We start from the raw sequence: 25,726 nt of genomic DNA, 5'->3' as shown, positions 1-25,726 counted from the left end.
TATTTTCTTCTTTGTTTTGGGTCACTTTTAAATCTACAACTGAAACAAATCAACAATAAACTTCAATAAACTCCAGCAATGAAAAGCATTATGTGTTGATGTGGATTTGTTTATCTTCACAATAGACCTCAGAAACAGTAAATGAGGAATTCAGTTCAACTGGTTATAAACTTATTTATTTTCCCTATAAATAAAATCCTAAATAAACAACGTGTACGTTTTTCTTAACACAGATATCCCTGTTTATTTGTCAGCAAAAGTCTTACACCACATTTTGCCGCATCCAGCGGTTTTCCTGTTTTGGAAATGTTTCTTGGTTATGCAAACGTTAAGGAAACATTACATTTTATCAAATTGCAAACATGAAAATGTTACTTTTTAATGTTCTCTGAGCATTCCCAAGAAATTCCTGAAATTAAACATTCCCTGTTACTGTAGCTAGGTGTGTGTATTGTTGTGAACTTAGAATCGAAAGACCAGGAGACTTGGTTGTTTCTTCAGCAGGATTCTTTATTGAGAACACGAGCTGTCGGTCGCTGCAGTCACCAAGTCTGAATGTGAATGTTCTCTTACAGTTTATATACATTTAGGGGCAGGAACCAAAATAGACAGGTTTAGGAACCGGTTCTAGACTGAGAGTGCTGCCCACCCTAATTCACTCAGCATATCTATTAAAATGCTGAGACCCGAGTACAGGACTGGCAGGACTCTCTTGTTAAAACACAAAATCCGAGAGTCATTAAGAGTTTCAGTAAAACAGGACTGACCGGAGTCTTTTTGCTAGAAAACTCTGCTAATAATCTAAATTCAATGTAAACCTAAATTAAACCTTTTAATAAATTTTGGAATCCCACAGTATGTATAATATGTATATATAGGCTATACATTTTTTTGTTGTATGGAAAGAGAACATCTCAGTTTACTTATTTGATGTAGGAACTGAAGCAGGAATCGAAGCAAGATCATACTCTTATTAAGACCTAAAGACTACTGTCACTAATAAACAAGTCCGGTATGGATTCTGTTTTCCATGTGCTCACATAGCTTATAGCTTACAGTAATAAATGGATATCAATTTTGTACAAACTCTTTCACAATCCACAGAGAAGGACGAGTACAGAGCAAAACCCTTCCTTCCTTCAAAGTCCTCCAGATCCACTCTCAGCATGTACTTTGTTACGTGTCAGCTGATACATGTTCTCCAGCCCTGTTCACACACACACACACACACACACACACACACACACACACACACACACACACGAAGAACATGTTCAACCAAACACATGATCATCCACACAAACGGACACACGCTGTGAGATCTTACCCAGCCAGTATTCGCTCTCCACAGTCCCGAATCCTCTCTTGTACTGATTCCACGGACGATAGAAATTCACACTGCCGTCCATTCTCCTCTGAATCACCTGTGATGGGTTTATATAGAATATATGATTCATAATGTATGTTCTGATGTGTGTTTGATGATCTAAAGTCACATTCGTACCGTCCATCCTCCATTGTCTTCATCTTTCCCATCTGAGACCATGTGACAGTAAACCCAGACAGGAACGTCTCCTGCTGGATAGATGGAGTAAATCCCACTGACTGTTTCTCCTGATTTATAGACATCAGAACAGTCGAATGGCATGAATTTACAGTCACTGCTCAAAACAACCGGGAGAAGAACCACCAAAAACACCTTCATCTACAAGAGACGGAAAGAGAGAGATGAACATCACACTGAAATCAAGGTGGACTTGTCTCTAAAAATGTGATTGACACAATGAAGGAAACCAGTGAACTTACTGCCATCTTCTCAATCTCTCCTCAGCAGTTTCACAGCAAAGATAAGGTTTGGATCTAAAAATTTGTTAAGAATTGTAAGAACTTCTGAATGCCCAGACTGTCTGTGTTAAATGTTGGAGAATAAAACAGTAACTCAGGGGCACAAAATCTACTCAATCTTTAGTTTTTTTTAATTCATCCATCCTTCATAATTTGGGTGAGGAATTCAAAAACTGTCTGAAATTTGACATACAATTCAGTACTGTCGTAGGTTCATCGTAGGATCTGTACTCTCTCTCTATAATCAAACCTTTTTTTCTGAGGGCTATCTAGAGGTTGCTATCCATGCTTTTATCACTTTTCAACTGGATTATTGCAACTCCCTCTACTACTGCATATCTAAGACTCATATCTCCCGCCTACAAAACTTTGTAAAAGAATTTGATCACATCATGCCCCTTCTGAGATCCCTATATTGGCAGCCGATTCATTATAGAATCGAGTTTAAAATCTTTCTCCTTGTTTACAAATCATTTAATAATCTAGCACCTTGTTATTTGACAAATCTACTCCACCCCTACACACTCCCATGAGAGGACTAATATCGGAGGGCAAATTCTTCCTTAAGATCCCCAAAACCCGCCTGAAGACCAGGGCAAATAGAGCCTTTGAAGTGTCTGGCCTCACTCTTTGGAATAACCAGATCACATTAGAACGGCTTCCACTTTATCTGAGTCCAGACCCTGTCTCAAAACTCATCTTCTCTCCATGGCTTTTTAGTATGTAGTTCCGTCGGTTCTTTGCTGGTTTTAAATGTTTGTTGTTCATTTACAGTGTACTCTTTATTAAGATTACATTTTGGTTCCCCAAAGAAACATTCAGTAAACAGTTCTTGAAGGAACCATTTTTTTACTAGTATGAAGGACATTTACAAAATCTAAAGAACCTTTTTCCACAATAAAGAAGATTTTGTCTTTTGAAAAGATTCCATGGATGTTGAAGGTTCTTTGTTCTTTATGGATATATACTTGTCCTCTATTTCTGTCAGCTTTGGAGAATATATGTGAAGAAACTATATGTGAAATATATGTGAAGAAAACATGACATTTCAGTGCACTGGAATGATTTTGACACCATAGAGCCATCCACGCTCAAACTCATCTGATCGACACACACCATGAGTCTGCCTGTGAACCCTGTTGTCCGTCAACAGAGGGAGCCCTCATTCAAGAATATGCAGTTCATGGCATTTTTAGATCCTGCCAGTAATTGTTGTTTGGTGGTTATTAATGGAAACACAGAAAGAGCTTTATTGCCAAGTATATTTACACACACAAGGAATTTGCTTGGTGACATGTGCTTCCAGTGCAGGCATACAAAGGAATTACACAATAAAATGTAATCTAGCACAATACTATTTTAAAGAGGAACTAAATTTAAATAATGCTATATAGTACAGTGAGAAATGTAGACTGAAAAAATATATATACTGTGTAATGAAGTTTAATGAATGTACAGATATGTTATTAACAGGAGTACAGATTGAGATGTTATTTACACATGTAGAATTTTGAGATGTTATGTGCAAATGTAACATCAGTTAAAGTAATAGTATGAGTTGCAGCTGAAACACAGCTAGTAATGCATGAGGTCCACTATAGTGGACAGATGATTAATCAGAATTTTCTCCCAATCTAAAAATACTTGGGAAATGTAACTGTGATATGACTCATTAGATATTGCTTGATGCCACAACATTTTTTTTTACTTGCAAGAGTCTCCTAGGCTAGAAGGAATGGGTGGATATTCCTTAGAAACTTGGGATTTCTGACTGGCTGTCGGCCTTCTTGGTTTGGAGGGGGAAAAATCGACACACAACGGCTTGCCACTTGGTGGCAGTGTATAGGATGATGCACCGGGGTCCAATGAAGAGGTTGACGTGCCATGAAAACCCATGCATACGCAAGAAAATGCTTTTTGAATAGCTGTCCACTGTAGTGACCACTATGAAACGGTTAAGGATTGACATTTTTTGCACAGTTTTTGGAAACTGTATGACATGCGTTTCAAGCCTGCTTACCATGTAACTTTATTTTTGAATCATATATTCTATATAAACCCATCACAGGTGTTTCAGAGGAGAATGGACGGCAGTATTAATTTCTATCAGCCGTGGAATCAGTACAAGAGAGGATTTGGGGCAACCGAGGGCGAATACTGGCTGGGTAAGATCTTTAAACATTGGCATTTGGTGTCAAGAAATGGTTTTGATAGAAGTGTTGATATTCATGTCCAGTGTTTGGTTGAACATGTTCTTCATGTGTGTGTGTGTGTGTGTGTGTGTGTGAACAGGGCTGGAGAACATGTACCAGCTGACACGTAACAGAAAGTACATGCTGAGAGTGGATCTGGAGGACTTTGAAGGAAGGAAGGGTTTTGCTCTGTACTCGTCCTTCTCTGTGGGTCCTGAATCTGACGGGTATAAACTGCAAGTTTCAGGGTTCACTGATGGAGGAGCTGGTAGGACACTTTCATACTTTCACACTCGAGTGCACTTGTTCATGCGCTATCAAATGTTTTGTAATTTCACTGAAATATTCTTCATCTGCATATGATGATAATATCTTTAATGATGTTCCTCCTCTCTGCAGGCGACTCTCTGACCTACAATAATGGACAGAAGTTCACCACCTTTGACAAAGACCAAGACGTCTATGAGAAGAACTGTGCCAAACTGTGTCTCGGGGCATTTTGGTACAAAGCCTGTACCTATGCAAACCCCAACGGTGTGTATATATGGGGGGAAAATGCCAAAGGTAGAAATCATTTCTACAATGGAAATTATTGGTACATTGGAATTATTTGGTACACCTGGAAGAATAATTATGATGTCAGTATGAAATCCATCAGCATGAAGATCAAACATGTGTCTTAGACCTTCGAAAAAACATTTCAGTATTTCTCAGAAAGAAAGAAATTAAGGTTCAAGGGTTTCCTTTCCTCTGTTAACAGTGTAACTTAGTAAATCATAAAAGAATATGTATGGCTGATATTTTGTGTGATCTCATCAGTTATTTTCTTTTTTGTTTTGGGTCAATTTAAAGTAACGGTTGAAATGAACCAACAATAAACTTTAAAAAACTGCAACAAACTCATTATGTGTCAATGTGGTTTGTTATGGCCATGTGAAATAAGTAATCATTTTAATTATTAAAACTGATGGGTATAAATTCTCCATTGAAAATCTTCATGAAAAAATGCAATAGATGTACATTTTTGACCAATCGAATTGTTGAATTTTTAGGCATTTCTTTTGGTGGTCGCACAGATATTTATTATTGTGATATTAACAAAAGAACTTACTTATTTTTATAGTTTATGAGTATTCTGCTAACCATTTAACTTATCACCAATTAGTATTTCAACATTGTGCAGTGCAAGAGTGACTGAAATGACAGATGCTCTTACTGATAAAAGCTGTTGTGGCAAAGATCTCATTAAACACTCATCACTGCGTAAGAGACACTCTGAAATCAAATAGTCTTTTAAAAAGTATTTATTCTCTTGCAAGAGAAGGTCAGACAGTCATACAGACATTCAGAGCCTGCCTATCTGCAGAGTGTAAGACAAGGAGGAGGAGCTGTGCGCGACCTTTTATATTCTTTACCAAGGTCTCCTTCAGCTGTTGCTTTTCCTAGTAGTTTTCCACTAACTTTGACACACACTTGCACATGCTCCTATTCATCACTACTTCTGACACTGGGACCAACAAATTTAGATGCATCCTGACCTCTAAGGTCAGATGGTCACTCTTCAGCTATCCCCATCCTGGCTCACTCTGCATGGAGACAGATGTACATACATACATATATCCTGTTCACATTCCACAATATGGACATGGGACACATTACTTTGCAATATATGTTAAAGATCAATGGAAATCAAAATTTCCCATTACAATTCCCCCTTTTTATCATTCATTGATTACTGATCAGTCAAAACACACTCAAAACAATAAAATGTACCAAGTTTAAGTCTTACATCACACTTATACTTCTCATTTCTGATTTTCATATAACTGATCACTCTTCTTAAACTTGTAGGAAAAAAAGATTAAAAGGAAATAATCTTAGGCTGTTTTGTAAGGATAGGCCCTTAATTTTATAGCAAGCAAGTAAAGGTTTATCCGAAGCTGGGCTGAATGGATAAGCACTGTTATCGCACCCCCAATACTACAGATCGGACCCGCAGTCACCTCAGTATAAACAAGAAATAGCATAGATTATATTTTAGAAGGAAAAACATCATAGGAAAAGATAAAAGTAAGATAAAAACCCCCTCATTTCAAACCCTGTCCTTGTACGCCACCTCGTGACACGGATGGCTGCTGCTTTTAACCCTCTTTACATATCTTCGTCCTTGAAAACAAAACATAAGGAAATAAGACAATAGGAAAATAAGAAAATAAAGAAAAACACTCCCATTTACCACGTTACTGTAGCTTCTGTTACTTGTGTCGTCTGCCTAATTTTGTTCATCCTTGGGATAGGCTGTCATTTTCGCCAATTGAACAGACATTCCAGTTTTCTCGTATCCCCCATGAATAACAAAATTATCAGAATAACAAATACAATCATAACTCCTATACATTCAGTCTTTTCCATTAATCCACGCCCATCTAAAATTTCCTAACCGTATTTTGTCAACTTTTAATTCAATCTGGCAATGGTTTTACTTAGTAAGCTCTATTTATTACACCAATCAAATCATTAGATCTATATCAATTCTAATCCCTAGTTTGATTCAATCAAATAAAATCATAAAACTTTTCTTCAACCATTAATTGGTCAACATTTTCCTCCAGGTCTGTTGGACCCCATGGACGTTCCGTTTTCACCAATATGACACTTTGCATGCCGTAGAGAGGATTTTCCCTCGTAGACAAGGGAGGTACGTTACCAGCACGTTCCTTGATCCCTCACTGCCCTCCGCGTCGGCGCGTGGGGTTGCTGAGGTTGGTTGGTGTAGTCTAAGGTGAGAGGCGTGGACCCAGGTCTCACACCCTCCGAACATTTTCCGATCCTTACAAGATTTTCCCTTAGATCACGACCGCACCTCCACTTGAATAAACCATTTCCTGCCTGCTGTCACCTGTGAATGGGGACCTTAAGCATTTTTGTTAGTGACCGCTTGTCTAGCCGTTTGTCCTTTTCGTGTGACCTGTGGAATTTTCCATTTGTTTAGCTTGCTGATGATATGCTCAACATTTGGCCAATAAACCATAAGTTTCTTCTCATTTCACAAACTGAATCATTATCACTGGATAATTTATTGCTCACTTAATAGCACTCAGAGTCCTTTTTCCTATGAAAACCACTCAACCCACTTCCCCCTTTTGATGCATTATCCAACTCGTGCATCAATTTAACATTAACCCAAATGCCGTCCCTTAGCCAAATTTCCTCCAGACCTCTTTCTCTGCCTCTGAAACAAAATATTACGTAAGCCACAATCTCATCTTCTTATCTAATAATTTGAAGGGCACTGGCCCTGAGTCTCACTGCTTTTCAGGCCTGTTATTTGGTCTCTCAAGTCAGTCAACTACAAACATTTTCAAATGTCAAAGTCATCAATTGTTTCTATCAGGTCAGGTCATGCACTGTTAACCCTTGCTGTAAAAAAAGGCGTAATTCAGACAATATCATACCATTTTCCATTAAAACAGTAATATACCGTAGAAAACAAAAATAGCCTACAGGAATATACTGTAAATGAACAGTGCTCAAAATCGACACTCAGAGTCTGTTTTCACAATCACACCCTATACCCTCATTCACCATTCCCTACATTAGTTCACTAATATAGTCCACTTGACAGAGTGAATGAAAAGAAGTGAGTGAATTGAGACACTGATGAACACCTGATAAGCAGAATCACTGAAGGAGAGAGACAAACAAGAACAGAAAAAAAGAGAAACACAAAAACTACAACTGACTTCCAGCAACACTGAGTGTGAAACCAATTTACAAACCAGTTTACGATTATTTCTTTCATACATGTACAAAAGTTCTTGTTGAGAATTAACAAAGATTTAGTTAATAATAAAATTTGTTGTCACCATAATGGAGATCAGTATTTGCTTTAGTTGGTCTCTTGTCCATTGACTTCTTATCATTCATCTCTCTCTGACTGCTGTAACAGTGAGTTTATAAAACACATTTGTTGTGGCAAGAAAAAGTCAAGAGAAAGTTTATAAGGTGTTTTTATTCTTTTGTGATGATGTCATAATCATCCTGGACATGTCTGATTTTCAGATTATTCCTGTATATATTCATTGAAATTATGGGTATCATATTTAGCATAAATCTGTGTATCTACAAAATGAAATCAATATTTCTGTTATCAGGTCTTCTGAAAAATAACAATCATATAGTGCATTCAATTTTAGTTTTCTCCTGCTTGACTCAGACACACACAGACATCAACAATCAGCACATGAATCTCAACAATGGTGAAAAGTTTCATGTCGCAATGCATGCTGGGTTCCAGGATAATATAAAACTCCCAGCATGCACTGCTGCATGAATAATAATAAAAAAAAGAAATATTGCCACCATTGTTGAGATTAATGTGCTAAATTGTGATATCTCTGTGTTTCTAAAACATAGTGTAGCTCTGGTTTTTTTTGGTTTATGCATGATGTGTTAAAAAAAAGAGTCATAGTAATTTATTGCTGTAGTTTCACAGTGGTGCTAATGTAACACTTTTGATCGAGGATAAAACTCTGATTGAATAAGAATTAATTCTTTAGTGAATGAACAGGCAATATGATGATTTTGTCATCATAAGCATTACAACCACAATCATTCATAAACTGTGTGTGCACAAGTGTGACTTGCAAAAACACAGCTCAAGCAGCAAAAGAAAAATGAATGTTTTAGCATCAGCATCCCAACTAAAGCAAGCACTGATCTCTATAATGGTAACTTCAAACAAACATTTTCAATAACAACTTCTGTATGACAGAAATAAAGTCATACTGGTTAATAATAAGTGTAATAATGTGTAATGGCTGGAAGTCAGTCGTAGTTATTGTGTTTCTCTATTTTCTGTTCTTGTGTTTCTCTTTTCTTCAGTGATTCTGCTTATTAACAGCAGGTGTTCATCACTAATGCTCAACAATCACTTACATATTCCCTTAATTATCTCACTGCAACACTGTCTCAATGTTACTTTTTACTCTGTGGATTTCCCTGTGGGGTTGAAAGGGTTAACAGTGTAAGATAAAAAGACACACCCACAAAATGTATTTTAACAGTAATAAACTGTAAGTTATAAAACTGTTTTATACTGGCAACACTGTTACCAGTAGTTTACTGTAAAATTGTTTTTGTGGGTCACCATTGTGCAGAAGAGTAGAGCCTGTGCTTCAGTCCAGGAGAAGATCTACAAACATTGATGATATGCTGCATGTTGCTTTATTTAACAGGCGGTGACTGTGTAGTTGCTGGTCCAGTGGAAATCTTTTTATGTACAATAGTTTTTTAGTGGTCTCAAATGAAAGAAGTTCACAGTTTTACTTTGCTCACATTATTAATGCATTATAAATTTTAGTTAATACATTTAAATGACAGTTGGTCAATTTAAAGCAGTCGGTTTCTGCAAGTGTAATTAGTTCATTTGAATTAGAATTTAGTGCATTTTTACAGAAACAAACTAGACTACAGTAAAGAACTGTACAATTAACAGTATTTTACTGGCAACAGTGTTGCCAGTATTTTACTGTAAAAAAACCCGGTAAGGTCTAACAGTGTGTATTTGCGGGGAGACGACAACACACATCACACCATTGGTGTTGTTTGGTCCAGCTGGAAGAACAGTTTCTCCCTCAGTATGAAATCCACCATCATGAAGATCAAACGTGAGTCTTAGAAACACTAGTGTTTTTGGGAGACAATTATCTGCTTTTGTTCTCACTATATGACAGATGTAAAGGTTTAAGGTTTTACTTTTCTCGATGTGTGTAAATCAGTGTTTATCTTTGGTTTTGGTCTTTTGATTTACGGTTATATATATTGATCAAATCTTCAAATAAACTTCTGCCTGTCTATATACATCATGTCAGATGTGTTAATCTCATCGGATTAATTATTGCAAACTGGAAAAATTAATCTTTTGATATGACATGATTGAGTTAATGGGTTAATTCTTGTGTCCTGATGCGTCCATATTATAACTAACCTGGTGCACAGTGTGTGATTGTTCCATGCTGTACCGTTGTTGCTTGTCTGATTGTACGATATGGTGAGATCCAGCATAAAATCAAAGGCAGAATGGACAAAATCAACAGACTTTTTAATGTCCGGCTGTGACGTGATATAACAGGGTTTCTCAGGCTTGTAGCAGCTACGACTCTATCATAAATGAAAGAAAGACAGAAATCATGTGCCCATTTAGGCCTACACTAAGGTTGCAAAAGGTTGGTTTTAAAAGCGATGCCAGAAGGTCCATTTTTGGTTCCCCAAAGAAAGACTCTTTCAGTGCTACATTTTTTAAAAGAACCATTTTTTCTTAGTGAGAAAAAAATCTTTAACGGGATTGTCAAGGAAGGAGGCAGACGATGACTCTTTCTTTTATTTAATAACGAAAACAATAATGAACAGAGGTTCAAGTACATGTTGCAGGCCCCGGCTCACAGGCTTGTGCACAATTCAGAATTGAATTGAGAATGACTCCTTAATTCCAATTCAATTCTTGAATTTGAATTGAATTTGAATTGATGTCAAAAACAGGATCTAGAATTACAATTCGAATTTGAATTAAAGGAAGCAGAATTGCAATTCAATAAAAATTCAAAGAAATTCATATACATATTTTAAGTGAAGTGTTTAACAATGAAGCTTTACGTCAGATATGATTGCATTATAAATGATATTAGTTTGAACTACTTGTACAGATTACATTAAAAGGATATGTTTTCCCCCAGCGATGAATGTTAAAAGCAATGTAAAAAAAAAAAAAACGAATTAAACAACATTGAGGGGGTAATTTATTTCAAGAATTTGATCAATATCTATTTTAGAACAAAATGTATTTTTGAGGAAATTTTTTTTGAGGAGTAAATAGTTACGTGAAATGAAATTTCTGTTAATAAATTACAAAATTAATGTAATTGTATTTAGTTGTATTACTGAGGTAAAATGTTTAATTCAATTAGTTACACTCTAAAAAGAGATGTGTTAAAAAACAACACACAGCATGTGTTGATGGTATTTTGACACATGTTGTGTATATTTTTAACACACAATGTGTGTTCAAGTGTAACTCTGGATAGAATAGCACTGGATGGAGGAGAGTTTGTGTTTATGAAAAAAAATTATAGGTATATTTTATATGGTATCCCATAAAATGCTCTAAAATAAATAAAGCAATACATTCAAATAAATAAATTAAATCTTAATTCATGAAAACTTAAAGATTAACGGGTGTTTTTTGGCAGCCAATCACATCATGCCTCTTTTTCAATGTCTTTTTCAAATGCTGCTTTCACGTGTTATTAATAACCAGATTAACTTTATTTCTGTCAGACTCTACAGAAGCTCTTATTGAGAATTAACAGGTTTTGGTGTTGACGATTCATTGAATGTTTCATTTAAAGTCACCAGAATCGTGATTAGTGTCAGCTTTATTTGGGCTCTTGACCTTTAACTCTTTAACATTCGTTTTCTGTGATTGCTGTAAATGTGTATTTATTTTAACACATTTGAAACAGCAGAAATAGTCATGAGAAAAATATGTTTAGATGATAATATTATCACCATGGATATGTAGTGTTGTTAAGCTCAGCAAGAGTTCAATATTTATAAGATTAATGTAATATTTAAAAGATGACTTTTAAAAGGATTAGCATATTACAATTAGCTTAAAATTAGTTTTTAAATGTACAGTGCATACAGGACTTTACAGTCTATGGTATCTGTAGCTCCCCCAGTGACAGGCATGAGGCAAGAGGTCTTGGTTTACAGGGCTTTAATGTTGGTCAACCCGTGAGAACTGGTTTAAAGAAAATAAATAAATAAATAAATTAACAAAATAATGCTAATGCATGTCTCAACATATTGTGTTATAATCCAGCTCATATACAGCTAGACACTTTATATGTTATACATCAGAAAAAATGGCACATGAAAAACATATGTCAACACAAACACCCTTATAGCAAAATAAACAGTTAACAAACCTCATTGCTGCTTATCACAAAGAGGTGCTAAACATCCTTTCAGATCTCCCGTATCTTCTTCTGTCTATTTTCTTGTAAATGTATGCACTTAAACACGACAACAGCGGAATAATCATAGACAGTATATAAACTGGACACAGCGACCCCATTGGATTCAACGGAGACAAGTGAAGTCAATTAGAGGCACTAACTTCCTGATGGTCGAGCGTACTGCGCAGACTCACACTGAGCTTGACGACGTAGATGTGACGTGAGCAAACCGTCTGTCTTCTAGTAGCTGTGCCAAGCGAAATCTGAATCATTCCCTTCCGAAACTTGCAGAGACGGAGAGTGTGAGTAGGAGGTGTCCATGAGCTAGGAGCAGGAGAAACTTTTGCTAAGTATTCTAATTCATTATTTTGTCATTTTGCCTCCATGTCCCTCCGATTGCCCGCGAGCTTCTCCTCCTGTCCATACGGTAATCTCTCTACTGTGCGACAGAGAGTCGCGTGGTTATGACGCAATCGTTAGCCTATTTTTACAAAAACTGTTTCTACGGCGCCATAACGTAAGATACAAAGTAATGGAGCCTTTTATATATTTTCGTGTTTCTTTAGAAATAAATAATGGACAAATGGAGTCTTTAAACGCCTCAGATGTGAAGTTATTCGCTGTCAAAGTGACACCAAAATGAATGGGAGTCAATGGGATGCTAACAGCAGGTGATGGTCTGATAGCCAATGGCGGCGCCCGGGGAAGCTTCAACATAATATGAAACGCTGCCCCCCTGGGAATAATCAGTCTCTTTCGCCGTAAAGTTTTTCTCCGTGCGTCGCTCAAAAGCGCCCGGCCGGAAACCTCTGGGCGGAACCAATAATTAGTTCCGTCTTACTCTTAACATTAAATTCAGAAGAAACAAAATAGTAAAAGTGCTAATACAGAAATAAACTGGCGACAGGCAGTTACACTCCCACCAAATCACAAGTGATTTCTTAAACTTGGAGACAAACATATTGCATGAATAAATTAAAATGAATTCTATCCTAATAAACTAAACTAAGCTCTATCCTAATAAACAACTAATAAACTGTGTTTGAGTGTATGATAGAACCATCAGTCTGCTTCTACCAATGTAACTGTTTTCTGAATGGGTCTCTCCAGGTAAACAGGTTTGGATGTACGCTTTCCTCTTCCATCCAGGGAGGAGTCACTGATGAGTAACTTGAGTCTCCTCACTCTTTCATCGCTTCCAGGATACACCTCGATGACTCTTGCTAGCTTCCATTGGTTTCGTGGTGTAGCAGCATCTTGTAACAGAACAATGTCACCGACCTTTGCATTTCTGCGATTTTTGGTCCACTTCTGTCTGTGTTGGAGATTTAAGAGGTACTCCTTTCTCCATCGTACCCAAAAGTTGTTGGTTAAGAGTTGAACTCTGCGCCATCTTCTGCGGAGGTAGAGATCCTCCTTGACAAACTTTCCAGGAGGAGGGAGAATGATTGTGGATTTCATGGTCAAGATGTGGTTTGGTGTCAAGGGCTCTGGACTAGTAGAATCGTTCAGATTATCAGTGGTTAGAGGTCTGCTATTCACAACCGCCATGGCCTCATATAGAAATGTTCTTAGGGAAGAGGAGTCAAGTTGTCTGGATGACTGTTGTAGAATGGACGCCAGGACACTTCTGATAGTGCGGATCTGTCTTTCCCAGACCCCACCCATATGACTTGAGGCCGGGGTGTTCATGACGAACTCGCACCCCAAATCTTTGAGCTCCTCTTGATCCATCTGTTTCAATGCTTCAATGAACTCACGCCTTGCTCCAACAAAGTTTGTCCCTTGATCACACCTTATCTGCCTTACTGATCCACGAATGGCGATGAATGAACGCAGAGCATTGATAAAGGCATCTGAGGTCAAGTCATCAAGTGCTTCAATGTGAACTCCTCTGGAACACATGCAGGTGAGCAACAGCCCATAACGCTTTAGCTCCTTTCTTCCTTCCTTAATGTGAAACGGTCCGAAGCAGTCCATTCCACAGTAAGTGAATGGAGCAGTTGTTTCCATCCGCTCTTCTGGAAGGTCTGCCATCCTTTGTTGCTCTGTGCATCTTCTAAACTTTCTGCAACTTGTGCACTTGTGAATATGGGATGAAACAAGCTTGCTGCAACCCAAGATCCATATGCCATTGGCTCGGAGTTCATTAATAGTCATTCCTCGACCTTGATGGTACACTCTTTCATGATAGTGCTTGACGAGCAATGCAGAAACATGACTGTCTCTAGGAAGGATTGCTGGATGCCTCATGTGTGGATGTAGGGCAGCATGAGCTAAGCGGCCTCCTACTCTGATTACACCTTGATCATCTAGGAACGGACATAGTTTGTGCAGCTGGTTGGCTTTGTCTTTGAGCTTTGTCTCCTTATGATGTCTAAGGCGTTGAATTTCTTGAGATAAAGTTGCTTCCTGCACCATCTTGATTATGGTCAGCTCCGCCTCTTTCCTTTCCTCCAAGCTCGAGGCCTCACAGGACTTTGGCTTGAGACCTTTGATTTCCTTAGCACGGCGCTTGAGTCTGGCAACAGCTTTCACCAATCTTGCCCAGTCTGAGAACTTGTGCAGACGCTCTAGAAGTGTTTTTGCTTCTTTTGCCTGAGTGTCATGAACCTGAGCTTTCTTGACCTCTGGGTCACTGCTCTCGATCTCTCCCACCATGACTCCAGTTGGTAACTCTTTCTGCCAAAGAAAGTCTGGACCTGTGAACCAGTTAGAAGCTGTGAGTTGTTTTGCCGTGACACCCCTTGAGGCGTGGTCAGCTGGGTTGTCTTCTGAAGCTACATATCTCCATTGTCCGGCCTCTGTACTTAGTTTGATGTGCTCAACTCTATTTGCTACAAAAACATGAAATCTTCTGGCTTCATTACTGATGTACCCAAGTACAACCTTTGAATCAGTCCAGAAACATTCTTGTTGGCAGTCTATTTCTAGTTCTTTCTTAAGCATGTCACTGGTCCGGACTGCTACCACTGCTGCTGACAGCTCGAGTCTTGGTATAGTCATGACTTTAGTAGGAGCAACTCTGGACTTTCCCATGACTAAGGAGCAGTGGACCTCGCCTGATGTACTGACTGCTCTTAGATACGAGCACTCTCCATAGCCTGACACGCTAGCGTCAGAGAAGTGGTGGAGCTCATAATGCTGGACCTTGAAGCCTGATGGCAGATAGCATCTTTGGACTCTCACCTCAGCCAAGTTTTTTAGATCTTGCACCCAAGACTCCCACAGGGGTCGAAGGTCATCAGACAAAGGATCATCCCAACTGAGCTTAACACGACACATCTGCTGCAGGATCTGCTTTCCTACCAGGATGAAGGGTGCCACAAATCCAAGTGGGTCATACACAGAGGCAACTGTGGACAGGACCCCTCTGCGTGTAAGTGGATTTTCTTTGACAACCACTCTGAACTGCAGCTCATCAGAAGTCACACACCACTGTACCCCCAGTGCTCTTTCCATCAGTGGTTCTCCCAACATCATGGTCAAATCCTTGACAGCTTTAGCACACTCTTCCTCAGGAATTGTGGCTAAGACTTCTTTGCTGTTGGAGATAAACTTGTGCAATCGAAGTTTGCCTGTGCGACAAAGCTCTCTTGCTTCCTTCACTAATTGGATTGCTTGGTCTTCAGATTCTACGCTTGTCAATCCATCATCGACGTAGAAGTTCTTCTGGATGAACCTGATGGTCTCTTCTCTAAAGCGTTCTTGTCCTTGAGCGGCAAGATGCTTCAGGCCATAGTTAGCACATCCAGGTGATGAAGCTGCACCGAACAAGTGGACTTTCATTCGATAAATGGAGGGCTGGGCTTTAAGATCTCCATCCTTCCACCACAAGAATCTGAGATAATCTTGGTCCTCTTTCTTAACATGGAACTGGTGGAACATACGTTCTATGTCACACATAATTGCCACACGACAAAACCACCAAGGTGTTCGTTAACTCTGGGCCAGTCAGGAGATGGTCATTCAGGGATGTCCCTTGAAACCTTACGGAGCAGTCGAAAACGACACGGATCTTACCAGGCTTTTGGGGATGATACACCCCATGGTGGGGAATGTACCACGCTGGAGTCTTGCTGACATCCTCTTCAGGGACAAGCTCGGCATCTCCACGAGCTATTGTCTCATCCATGAAGGCCTTATAGTCTTTGTAGTACTGCTCATTTCCCTTTAACCGTTTCTCCAGACATCTGAGACGGTGGATGCCACATATCTTGTTATCTGGTAAGTTTGGTCTTCCTTTCTTGAAGGGAAGTGGCATTTCATAGTGACCGTCTTCCTTGAGTCTGATGCCACTTTCCATAATTGACATGAACTGAAGATCCTCTTGAGAAAGGTGTTCATCTTCCGAAGCCCTTTCTACAAAATCAGATTCCAACACCTTGATGACGTCTGTTGGAAGGATTAGTTCCTTGATCTGCGCTCTACAGACATAGTGCACTTCGCTTGGGAGATTTGGAAGAACTGATATCACTTGCTTCACAATGACATGGTGACTTGTTCCAAAAGCATCTCCAAAGTCAAGACATGGGTTGCCATAACCAACTATACTCCAACCCAGGTCTGTTCTCTGAGCAAAGGGCTCACTTTCTTCTCCAGCAACCACTTGTCTTGGTACAAGAGCTTGAGGACAGTTGTAGCCAATTAGTAGACCGACATCACAGCTCTGTAGAGGAGCAATTTCATCTGCAATGTGCTCAAGGTGAGACCATGACTTGGCAGTCTCTGGTGTGGGAATATGATCTCTGTTTGCAGGGATGAATTCTCTTGAGTAAGTTACTGGCAGAGAGATTATCTTATCCGAGTAGAATCCTCTTATTTGTAGATCAGTCAGCTTTCTGCTAGGCACCACTGTATTTCTTGAAGTCATCGTGGAGAGCTTTAACTGGACTGGTTCATCTTTAGTGTGAAGCACCTTTGCTGTCTCTTCAAGGATGAAGGTCGTGTCACTCTGTGTATCGAGGAGAGCGTACACAAGAACTTCATGATTTGGCTTACTTGCAGTTGACAACCACACAGGAATGACTGAGGATGTATGGGTGCTTTTAACGTTCTGGATAACTCTGTTAGATGTTACCTCGCGTGGTGTTCTTGTCATCTTTTCTTGTGAACGATCTGTTGTTCCTTCTCTTGACTTGTCACGCTCCATTTCCCTACCAGTCCTTGTTGACATTCCTCTTTCTTTGCTGCGATTATCGTGTAGGCAGGTTGGATGTCCTTTCTCACAAGTATCGCAGATCTTCCTATTTTCACACTCTTTTGAGCGATGGCCAGGCTTCAGACAGCCAAAGCACAACTTCATCCCTTGAACAAACTTGATTCGCTCAGAGATGGTCTTATCCATAAATTTCCAACACTTGTGTAGACTGTGACCTGACTTCTCTCAAAAGAAACAGCTTGTGGAGGAAGCCTTTTCATCTGAGTTAGTTGCTAGTACTTTAGCTCCTACAGCTCTGTTCTTTAAAACCTTGATCTGCTTATCTTCAACAGGTTTCAGAGCATGGAAAGATGTTATTGGGTTATTTGCAATCTTAGCTTCACGTGAGGGAAACTCTACAAACTGCTGGAAGCTTGGGAATGTGTGACTTTCTTCCTCGACTTCTATTACCTTTCTGTTCCATCTCGAGGTCAGCCAGTCTGGAAGTTTTGCAAGTAACTTCTGGTTCTCATTGCAGTCATTAAGTACATTGAGGCCTCTGATCTGAGTCATAGCAGCCTCACAGCTCCGAAGGAAATCAGCAAATTCTTGAAGTTCGATACTGCTTTTGGAGCTTATCTTGGGCCATCCCTCGAGCTTGTCTCTGAAGGCTTTGGCTATGAGGAATGGATTCCCATATCTTTCCTCGAGGATCCTCCATGCTGCATGATAGGCTGACTCTGAACCAAGCAGGAAGTAGCTCTCTATAGCCTTTTTAGCAGGTCCACCCACATACTTTCGCAAGTAATATATCTTTTCTTCAGTTGGAATGTTTTTCCGATCAATGAGTGTCTGAAACGAAACCTTCCAGTCATTGAATCTGAGTGGGTCGCCACTGAATATTGTTGGTTCAGGTATCGGAAGACGACCTGCACTTATGGACTCTGCAAGTGCTCTAACAAGAGCTGCTGTGCTGTCATCTTGCTTTGAGTGTGCCCAGTCTTGTGGTGAGGAATGGTGCTGCAACAGATTATTTTCATGTTTCGCTTCTTCCCTTTCCTTAATACAGACACTTTGATGGAGTAGACTGCTTATTTCTTCATCTGAGCACTCACTCTGATCATACACTCGCTGACGTGCCTTAGCAGCTTTTAACCTTTTAACTGTCTCTAGTCGCTCCAGTTGTCTGCGCTTTGCATCTAGCACCTTTTGTCTCTCTGCAGCTTCAGCTTCAAGCTTTTCCAATTCCTCAATGCAACACTCTTGTTCTAGTAGTACTTCTAGAGTAGCTTCATTGGCAGCAACTTCAGCAGCGGCATCTTGTCTGCTAGCAGAAATCCGACTTGAATGTCTGGAGCTGCCTTGAGCATGAGAGGACTTAGTGAATTGGGATTTGACACTTTTCTTGTCTGAGGCTACAGACCTGAATATAGACGATGTCGCCCTGTGGCCTTGTTCTTCATTTCCTCCACCGTTATCTGCTGTCTCCAAATGATCTTTTGCACTTTGGATGATCTTCCTGGTTACTGCATCACAGGTGTCAATTCTGCGACGTGTGTCCTGATCAGGGTTGTCTATGTGCCTCAACTCTTCATAAGCAATGTTCAGATTTTTTGAGGCTACGCTTACTTTGCTGATGTATTCATGTAGCAGGTTGTTAGAGCATTGTCCACTTAGGGCTTGCTTGGCGTCCTTAGCGATAGCCTTCCACTCCTCATAGCTCACAGTGAAACGGTGAGCAAATCTTCTTATTTGCTCACTGTACAGTTCTTGGCCCTTTTCCGTTAATTTTCGGACTCTTTGGCTCCTTCGTGGTTCTTGTGAGGAAGTGTGGTCATCAGCTCTTGTGCCTTTAGTGGCCTGTGGTTGCATGTCTATGCACTGCTGCTCTATATTTTTCCCTGCACTAACCTGCTTTCTGCTAGATGTATGACTAGGCTCTGACATTGTTACTTGGTGTACTTAATTTTGGGTTAAATGTAATTTGGCAAGAAGCTAAGTGATTCACTTCTCAATAGCTATTCACATTTATAAACTTTCAACTACTAGTATTAGTTTTTAGAAAATATTCACATCTACTTCACACAAATCAATATCTGTGAAATGCAAAATTCAGTCTATTATGCAGAACATTTTCATTTCAAGTCTTTTAGTTGCAGCTTAGTTAACACTTAAACATGCAAGCAACTATACCGTATGAATATAAAGGCAAAAATATGTCACAGTCTCTTGTGGAAAATATTTAAGCTTCTTGGCTTCAGCTGGATTTGTGGTAAGGCACCTGGATTATTCTGTGGATGCTGCAGATGTGTAAATGTCAGGGGCAGATGCACACTCTTGGATGTAGAGATGTCCCTTCTTGCCCATGGATCACGGCTCTTTGGTACGGTCTTCCTCGTCTACTCATGCAGAGCAGATGAGTTCTCACTGTAGCTCCCCCAGTGACAGGCATGAGGCAAGAGGTCTTGGTTTACAGGGCTTTAATGTTGGTCAACCCGTGAGAACTGGTTTAAAGAAAATAAATAAATAAATAAATTAACAAAATAATGCTAATGCATGTCTCAACATATTGTGTTATAATCCAGCTCATATACAGCTAGACACTTTATATGTTATACATCAGAAAAAATGGCACATGAAAAACATATGTCAACACAAACACCCTTATAGCAAAATAAACAGTTAACAAACCTCATTGCTGCTTATCACAAAGAGGTGCTAAACATCCTTTCAGATCTCCCGTATCTTCTTCTGTCTATTTTCTTGTAAATGTATGCACTTAAACACGACAACAGCGGAATAATCAGTCTCTTTCGCCGTAAAGTTTTTCTCCGTGCGTCGCTCAAAAGCGCCCGGCCGGAAACCTCTGGGCGGAACCAATAATTAGTTCCGTCTTACTCTTAACATTAAATTCAGAAGAAACAAAATAGTAAAAGTGCTAATACAGAAATAAACTGGCGACAGGCAGTTACAGTATCAAGCAGACATCAAGAATCAGCGTATGAATCTCAACAATGGTGACAAACATAAAGCTTCATGCCGCAATGCATGCTGGGTGCCACCATAGTACAAATCTCATCCATGACTCCCAGCATGCATTGCGGCATGGAGCTTTTTGTTTATCACCATTGTTGAGATTCATACGCTGATTCTTGATGTCTGTATTTGTCTAGTTTCTGCTGCAGATTAAAATTTTTAGAAAACATTTTTTATTATGATGGATAGCATGATGTAGTGTCACAAGATTGTTATAACTAGCAAATAAATAATTTAAATGCACACCATCCATATACTCAAAGACTTGATCAGATCAGCACTTGATGATTATGACATCATCAAGAAACATCTGATCATATTTTCTCTCACCATAACAAATGTAGGCCTATTTTATTAAAATACAGTTAAAGCAGCCAGAGAAAAACTAAAAGAAGAGTAAAGGGTCAAGAGCTCAAATAAAGGAGCCATTAATCACGATTCTGGTGACTTCAAATAAAACATTCAGTGAAACATCAACATCTAAACCTCAGTTAATTCTCAATAAGAGCTTGTCTATGTAGATTCATGATGTCTAAACCATCCAAATGTTCAAACAAACTCTTTATTAAATGTCACTGGACTCCATAAACACAAGTTAACAATACGTTTCAGTGTTCATCCAGACACTCAGTTGTAAAAACACAGGAAGTAACTCTGGCAAATACACACCGACTACAGTCACATGTGACACATATCTGACACAAGTTGTGTAACTATAACACATTAGTGTGTAAAAGGTTTCAACACACTCCCTGTGTTAAGAACAATAACACACTGGTTGAGTTAAAAGTAACACAAAATGTGTTGTCCTTAACTAGACACACAGGTGTGTTAAGATATAACACAGGTTGTGTTGTTTTTAACACATCCGTTTTAAGAGTGTACTAATCAACTTAAAACGAAATTGCTTTGCATTGATAAAGTTATCCAAATAAAGTAATCCAAACCACATTTATAATGGGTACACTGTAAAACTTTACTGTAAATTTACAGCGAATTTCCTACAGAATTGTACTGTATTTCCATAATACAGTATTCGGCTGTATCTTTTACAGAACAGCTGTAAATATACAGCACATTTCTGTTTTCAACCCGATAAATTCGTAATACAGTATCATACTGTAAAAGCACTGCATTGTGGGATTGATTTCTTTCGCGCTCAATTCAGTTCAAATGTGACGCGAGCAGACAGTAGCTACTACAGGCAAACTTGATTTGTCAGCGGGATTCAACTGAACAGAATAATCATTCCTGTTATCAAGATAAACAGTGTCTGCGAATCTGTGAGCAATTTTTAAGCTTTTGTGAACTTCGGTTCGTGTTTCAAACATTAGTTGCCTGTGACGCAGCAGAAAATGGGAGACATTAACTTTACATGAAGACGGATGGAAGAATTTGTCATCTGAATAACCTGCGCCTGTGACGATTAGTGGGATTTAGAGTTTGAGAAGATGGAAAATTGTTCAACTGAGTGTTACGGTAAGCCAATATATATATATATTTTGCGTTCGCATTTCTAACATACGTTGATTTCACGAATGCTTATTTGGTTTGATTTTGCGAACGTGGTTTTCAACCGCGGCCGCGCAAACAATTCACTCTGTTCCACCTGTTTACCAAGTAACGTTAACGTTAACTTCGATATTTCACATAATAGGCAACATATACCATGTTATTTGCATGACCTGCTTTTGATATATATATATTTCGTTTCAGGCTTTGTAATCTGATGACGGTCCAGTGCTAATGTAAGTACTTTTAAGTAGTGTTACAGTTATAGTCTATGTGGTAAAAAAAAAAATGCCATCAAATGCTGTCAGTTCTGTGATCGTGCTTTTGAATCGTTGTCATAATTTTGCTAGCACAAGAAAATCCATGTTCCTAATGCTGTTTTCAAATGTAGTATTCCTGATTGCCATGCCATGGTCCTACAACTAAGTTAACGATTCAAAGAGAAGTTAGACGGTGTTATCCTTCAAGCAGATAAGTAGAGATTATTCAACAAATCTCATTAACGTTAATCTGTAATATTTTTTATGTTTTGGTTCTGTTGATCATGGCTGTGCTGTCCTTTTTAAAAATTGTTTCAGGAATTTGCATCGCTGATGTCCAGCAATCTACACTTGCCAGAGAGTCCACGCCTTAGGCTATTTCCTGGTATGTAAACATTGGGTAGTTTAAACCTAAAATGAAAAGCCATCATTTACTCACTCCACTGCAAAATATATTTTTCTTAATTAGTGTTTTTTTCTTGTTTCCAGTCCAGATATATAAAATTGGATCACAGCCTAACTTCATCACTGTCCTGGCAGCGCTGTTTGCCTCCTCCTATAACTTCAGCTTGCAGTACCAGGAAGAGGCAGCACCTTGAGTTTGTTCAGAGGTTAGTCATTAGCATATTTGCCATTCATATAAATATTAGACTGAATTGTGACTTGTCTTGACAGTATTTATTATGTTGACTACTGGTATGAACAATATGGCCCTGGTTTCCATACTGGGCTTAGCTTAAGACAGGTCTAGGCCTTAATAAAATTCGGGTATTATTTTATAAAATACAGATCGGCAGCTTTTATAAAAATGTCTAATAATAAAAAAAAAACATTACTGGTGTGCATCTTGAGACAAAACAGTGACAGTCACAGTCACATATTTCAGATATGTCAGTGCAAGTTGTTTTCAGTTGAAGGATTAGTGAAAATTCTGTCATTAATTACTCAACCTCATGTCGTTCCAAACCTGTAAGACCTTCATTCATCTTCAGAACACAAATGAAGATATTTTTGATGAAATCTGAGAGGTTTCTGAACCAGCCATAGACAGAAACATCTTTGTAACTTTCAAGGCCCAGAAAGCTAGTAAAAACATTGTTTAAATAATCCATGTAACTACAGTGGTGCAACCTTAATATTATGAAGCGATGAGAATACCTTTTGTGCACAAAAAAAAACCAAATAACGGCATTATTCAACAATCTCTACTCTTTCACGTCATTCTCCTACGCTGTTGACGTAGTGTAAACAGTGTCAAGTCACCTTCATTTATATAGCGCTTTTAACAATATAGATTGTTTCAAAGCAGCTTTACAGTGATAATAGGAAATTACAGTAACATAGATTGTTTTGGCTTTACAGCAGCTCTAGAATAAAGTTATTAGATCGACTATTTTTGACTGTCAAAATGCAGGCGGACACAGTTTCCGTGAGTTGTTCAAAATCTTTCTTTTTAGTAAACTCTGTGTACACAAACAATGTTCTCAATGCTGGAGTTCATGTGTAGAGTCTCTGGTGATACTGAGAGCACAGTTTCATGTTGTGTCGAGCCTTCTTAGTGTTTTAAAAAATAGCGATTTTTGATGCTATCATAGTCGTGCCACAAGCACTCCCATTCAAAAGGCAATTTGACCGAAAACGAAAATACGGTCAAACTTAAAAGTGGCGTTTCCATCCTAATTATGCTTTTAAACGAAGGTTTGCCTCGGGTAGATTAACAAAAAGACCCTAGGTTGCATTTTGGCAAGAGTTATCCTTTAATACACTCCGGCCCACTCATCCTCACAAAACAGTGTAGGAGAATGACATGTAAAAGAAGAGATTATTCAACAATGTCGTTATTTTGGGGTTATTTTGCACACAAAAAGTATTCTCGTCACTTCATAATATTAAGGTTGAACCACTGTAGTTATATGTACTATTTACCAATGTTTTTACCACCTTTCTGGGCTTTGACAGTTGCAATGACATTGATGTCAATGGAGGGACAGAAACCTCCCAGATTTCATCAAAAATATCTTAATTTGTGTTCCGAAGATGAACAAAAGTCTTAAGGATGAGCAATAATGACAGAATGTTCATTTTTGGGTGCAAACATGCATTTTAGTCTGGTAAATGTCATGTTTAACATTATCATGTAGTCATGTAGCCTATGCAATAAACATTGCAAGGCTTGCAATTAAAGTTAAATTATTTCTGTCACAAAGGTTTGGGCTGGATTCTGGCAATGTGTGCTCTATATAAACAGAGTCTATGGCTGCCTTTCCACTGATACTCTAATGGGACCTGATGAGGGGATGATATTAAAAGTTGTAGAATAAAACTTTAAATCTGGCAACCCCACTTCCAAAAGTTTAGTTAGTTGACAGTGCACATGTAAACAGACACATTGAGTTGATGTATTTTAACCAGGGCAGAAAAAATATAAGTTATTGATCACAACATCCAACATTGCATTTTTTTTTTCATGTTGTTCAGTTTTATCCAAACAGTTTAGTCGTTAAAACCGATATCTGGTTTTTATTTACACATCTTTTGTGCTGTCTCTCTTTGTCAAAATATATAAACTCAGTCCATAATATTTCATTGTTTTTTTTTCCTTTCTTTCCTGCCTTTTAGACGATTTCCTGACATCAATCCTGAACGTGGATCAAAAACAAAGAAAGGACAAGTAACTTCAAAGAAAACTGGCCAAGTTGTGCAAAAAAAGAACACTGTAAGCCTACAGGTGTCCTCACTTCTGCGAAAACTTGCAGACTTTGAATGGGATTTCGTTTGCACTTGTATGGACTTCAAAACAGAAACAGCCATTCACTGCCATTATAAAGCTTGGAAGAGCCAGGACATTTTTTAATATAACTCCGTTTGTATTCGTCTGAAAGAAGAATGTCATGTAGACCTAGGATGACTTGAGGGTGAGTAAATCATGAGCTAATTTAAATTTTTAGGGTGAATTATCCCTTTAATTAAGTGCTAAGTGTTACCTGTTTGTTGTTAAGTGTTAAAATTGCATTTTATGTTTAAAAAAAATTCAGCCAACATGTTCACAGAAGGCAATTTTCTGATCTTTGCTTTTAACCAAAATAAATGTTTTAAAACCCAGAAAATGTTGTTTTCTTTTTCATAGTGTGACTACTATGCAATTTATTGCTGTAGACAAGTTTAATATTGTAAAATTATGTGGTATATACTGTATTTGGTAATTACAGTGGAGTACTGTAAATGCTGTTTACTGTACTAGTGCTGTAAAAATACAGTATGTGGCTGGCAACCCAGCTGCCAGTATTTTACTGTAAATTTACAGTACAACGTTTTACAGTACAATACTGTAAATGCTGTTTACAGTACTAGTTCTGTAAAAATACAGTATGTGGCTGGCAACCCAGCTGCCAGTATTTTACTGTAAATTTACAGTGAAAAGTTTTACAGTGTAACTAATAACAGTAATAAGCAAAAACATTTCCAAAATAACCTTCCTAACACTGAATGCATGTGAGACTCAACACATTCTTTCTGTTGTGTGACTAGGGTGACCACCTGCTAATAAGCCCAAGGGGGGACAATGGGTATGTTTCTGAGGGACAATGTGGGACACTGCCTGGCGCGGCGGTGCCCCACTGGCAGACTCACTGATAGTGGTTTACCCATTTCTAGCACATACCACCTTGCATAGTATTAATAATGCCCTATTCTCCTAAACGTGTAATTTTTGATGTATGCATA

The 25,726-nt window shown here is 38.6% G+C and overlaps 1 protein-coding gene and 1 pseudogene across 2 annotated transcripts in view; one reads left to right on the top strand and one right to left on the bottom strand.

The window, feature by feature from the left end:
* The window catches only part of LOC311286453 (apoptosis-associated speck-like protein containing a CARD), a 467,220-nt gene extending 441,804 nt beyond the window's left edge, over window positions 1-25,416 (top strand). Inside the window, exons 3-7 of the transcript XR_014626551.1 lie at window positions 21,584-21,710; window positions 21,948-21,979; window positions 22,135-22,403; window positions 22,473-22,614; window positions 24,623-25,416. The gene's annotated coding sequence lies outside the window, so the exon portion shown is untranslated. The remainder of the gene's footprint in view (window positions 1-21,583; window positions 21,711-21,947; window positions 21,980-22,134; window positions 22,404-22,472; window positions 22,615-24,622) is intronic.
* Window positions 628-1,850, bottom strand: LOC311286537 (microfibril-associated glycoprotein 4-like; annotated as a pseudogene). The gene is made up of 5 exons (XR_014630268.1): window positions 1,807-1,850; window positions 1,505-1,705; window positions 1,328-1,424; window positions 1,088-1,207; window positions 628-711 (listed from the first exon to the last, which is right to left on the bottom strand). The product of XR_014630268.1 is annotated as a microfibril-associated glycoprotein 4-like (transcript).
* Window positions 25,417-25,726: the final 310 nt, after the last annotated feature.

This window comes from Rutilus rutilus (assembly GCF_951802725.1).
Source record: "Rutilus rutilus genome assembly, chromosome: 2".
Classification (NCBI taxonomy): Eukaryota; Metazoa; Chordata; class Actinopteri; order Cypriniformes; family Leuciscidae; genus Rutilus; species Rutilus rutilus.
This window is presented reverse-complemented; position numbering and strand designations above follow the sequence as displayed.